Source organism: Condylura cristata, unplaced genomic scaffold (assembly GCF_000260355.1).
Source record: "Condylura cristata isolate star-nosed mole 26May11 unplaced genomic scaffold, ConCri1.0 scaffold00005, whole genome shotgun sequence".
Taxonomy (NCBI): domain Eukaryota; kingdom Metazoa; phylum Chordata; class Mammalia; order Eulipotyphla; family Talpidae; genus Condylura; species Condylura cristata.
Window position 1 is genome coordinate 51585554 of NW_004567106.1, and position 3747 is coordinate 51589300.

Genomic DNA, 3747 nt, shown 5'->3' on the forward strand with positions numbered 1-3747 from the left:
CCTCCCGGAGGGAGGTCTGCGCGGGGGTCTGGGGGCTGCAGAAGGGTCTGGGTTCCTGCGTGGGAGCGGCCCGGGGACAGTGCTCAGCCCTGTTGGCCTGGGCAGTGTGACCCGGTTGAGGCCTGGGTGGTGGGGGGGATCGCTTAGGAGCAGACCTTCACTTCTCGCTCCTCCCAGAAACAGAATACTTCCTTTCCTGGTTGTCGACGCTTTTTCCTTTCTCCGTGCAAGTCTCTGCCTCTCCCGGCTCTAGCGGCCGGCTTTGCATATCCCTTGTTCCCTGGGAGGTTGCTGAGTTTCTCACCAAAAAAAAAAAAAAAAAAAAAAGCGCCCCCAAATCTCCCCTCCCCCCCAATAGTTATTTCCTACTCAGGTTGGCGGCGGGGGCCCGTTTGGTGGCGCCCGGTCGTCCTGCGAAGATTCCGGGGAGAGAAGATTGTGCAACTCCATTTACTGTATCTTAGATGCTGTGACAGCATTGGAACCAGATGAACGACTTAAGTTCTCAGGCATTTCAAGGAAGAAATCTGATCATTGAACTACTTCTCTCTTTTTCGCCCTTTCTTTTGGCTGCTGTAAGGCACCATATCCCTGGGGGTGAGGGGGCGGGGGAGGGGAGGGGATCTTACTAATTTTGAGTATTTCCTGGAGAGAAACTTGCCATTTCTTCCAAATTTAGAAGTAAGTGATATAACGTGAATAAGGTAGTTTTCAAAGTGTTCACTCTTAATTTACAGTGTTCAGTTTTTAAAGTTCCGAAGCAGTACAGCCAGGACTGAAACGCACACACATCCTGGTGTTTTAGAAATCCTAATGTAGGCCTGTGGATGGATAGTTGCACTTGGAATGCAGTGGTGTTCCCAGGGTTATTAAATCCTGTGTTCTTGCACTGAAATGTAATTTCTCTCCCCTTCCCGATGTGAATGTGCAGAGATTTAGAGGTCTTTTTTTCCCTGCTCCCTTTGGTGAAAGTGATACTTTTTAAAATAGAGCAAGAAGGTCTGCATAATCAATCCTCAGACATGGGATTAACAAAAATTGCTGTGCAGCATCACATTTGTAATACAGATAGCCCTAAATTGGTAGCCAAGATTGTTATGTTTTAATTCTACTCAACCTAAGCGGTGGGTAGTCAAGTGGCTAGGTATCTGAGGAGAGAGTGCGCAGTGTGGGAGTTAATATAGACCTGCCATGTGTTGTAAAGGCCTAAAATAGCGAAGTTTTTTCCAAAGGAGATGAGAAGACTGCTTATTATCAGGCACTTCCAGGACACTTAGCTGGGGGAGTGGGGAATTCTTTTCTAAGCTTGCCCAGCGTAGTGTTACAAGATTTAATTAATGAAAATTGTAATTTGAAGCAATTTGGTGTTTTTGTAAGAGTGAAGATATTTTTACATTTAGATTTCACTGCTATATTTAGCTATTTAAGTTAAATGTTCACCAAACTTGTGGATTAAATTCAAGCGGTTGATAAAGTGAAATTCTAACATTTTTGTGTTTTTAGGTACCTAAATGGTCTTTTAATGTCTTGGCTGGAGGGATGTTAGGTGTGGACTTAGAAATAGAGAAGACTTAAGGGTGACATTTTTGAACAAAGATTTAAATCATTAGTACTTCTGCTTTGTTTATTTTTGCCTTTAATTTTCAAAAATCAGTTTTTCATACTTTTTTTCACATATTTTAGTGTTTTTTTATTGCTATATCATTTTGTGCATTTTTCCATCTCAGTTTTTATACATTTTTTAAACTCTAGAAATTTCCATTATTGATTGCAGAGCTAAAACAGGAAAGCTGTTACAACTTACATGGTTCTATCTACTCTTGTGTATCTGCCTCAGATACTACATTGGTTAATGTGTTGTAAATTTGAGGTGGGTTTTATTAACATTTCAGATAAGTGAAGTAAGGCTTTAAAAGCCCAAGTCATTCATCCAACATCTAATAAGTGGCACAGGTGGTTTTTAAACCTGGGTATGTTAGAACCCAATTGATGCTCTTGTGACATTATGTTCCCTTAAACAAATGTTGATAGATTTTCCCTTCTGGGTATTTCTTTGTAATTTGTTGACAGCTTATTTTGAAGGACAAATAATAGTTGTTTTGTTTTTACTAAAAATTACAAATGCCAAACATTATAGTGTTGGGTTCCAAATTTATGTTTGGATCACTTTTGAACAAGTTTATTATTATTATTAAAGCACATTTGAAAAGTTTATGCTACTAATATAGTTTTTATATTTCCTATGGTAGGAAACATTGTAGAAATTAATGTAGAATAGTATCTTTGCTTTTTTAATTGTGCAGTTACTTTTAAGTGATGACCACTAAGCTGTGAAGTTTAATGACCTTTTCACTTTTAGTCACTGGGTTAAATAGGAAGTTATCTGAAGAAACACAAAGAAGTTCTTTTAAAATTTCATTTGTTGTGTAGTGTATCCTGCAGGGCTTTTTCTTTTTCTTTTTTTTTTTTTTTTTACATAGTTACAGAAACTTTGTGCCAAGGACAGTTACTGTTTTCCTTTTCTGGGTCAGCTGTGTTGAATTTTTAGGAATATGAAATTGTGGTAGAAGGCTCAAATGGGAAGAACTTTTCCTAAATCACTTCATAGAGAAAATCCAGGAAGTAGCTTCAGGTTAAAAACCAAGACATTTGTTAATTGGTTGGAAAGGACTTTTGTGTAACCCCTCCCGTTGTAATAATTAGAATGATCCATCACTCTGAGGGCTGCAGCTTTTAATATCTTTGTAGTTGTATCTTAAGTACATAGACTTTTCTCCTGATCCCAGACTTTTCTCCTGAGCACTGGTCCTTTTCACTGGAGACAGGTAATGAGATATATTCAAATGGAACCTGCCTGAAAGCAAATTTGTAACCGTCTTTCTTTTCACCACCCCCACCAGAGGGAGAGATCAGTAAGCAGAAATATCACTGCTCATTTTCCCCTTTATTTCTCCTTTCCCATTATTTCAGTCATCCTGGTTTATAACTTCAGCTTTATTTTAACATTTTTTTTCCATTGTGCCATGTTCCTTATATTCATTTTCTAAATTTTAGCACTTCCATCATCAATGTATATCTTAAACAAAATATTTCTTGCTTGAAACGTTAACTCACTTATATTGTTATAAATTTGGCCTATTAACCTCTCAGCTAACAAGGTTACTAGCTGCTGTTTCTTGTGTTAACTGTTATTGTTTACAGACTTCTGTATGCACAAAAGGCAACTAAATTATATCTGGTCTGTAACTACACAATTGGGTGATAAAACCAAGGGAGGAAAAGTAGATTACAAGAAGATTTCTTATCTGGTCTCTCCCTTCTGTTACATTTGTCACAGTTAGGTTTTTTGTTATGTTTTTTAGACTATTTCCATTAATATCCCTCATCTAAGCCTGTCCTAATATTGCTCTACTCTGGGCCTTCCCTGGTTTTGCAGCAGGTTAAAGCACAGTACCATGAAGCTAGCGGAGCCACTGCAGCATGAGTTCAGTCTCCTGCAGAGGGAGTGGGGGGGACACTCACTCTCACATGGCATATGGCAGACTTCTTCTGACCCGCCTGCTGCTCCCCTCAGCAATGTATTTCTGTTGATCTGCCTATTCTCCCAATTCTGTCTCTGGTGAATCCTCTCATCCCCACACCTCTGGCCTATACTCCTATAAGTAAATAAATCTTTGAAAAAATATTTCTCTATTCCTAAGCTTCTAGTTGTGGGGTTCTAAATCACTTTTTTTTTTTTTTAAAAGA

At 38.8% G+C, this 3747-nt stretch overlaps 1 protein-coding gene across 1 annotated transcript in view; it reads left to right on the forward strand.

The window, feature by feature from the left end:
• Positions 1 to 3747, forward strand: part of CAPZA2 (capping protein (actin filament) muscle Z-line, alpha 2) — a 36989-nt gene that overhangs the window by 534 nt on the left and 32708 nt on the right. The gene's annotated exons all lie outside the window — the stretch shown is intronic.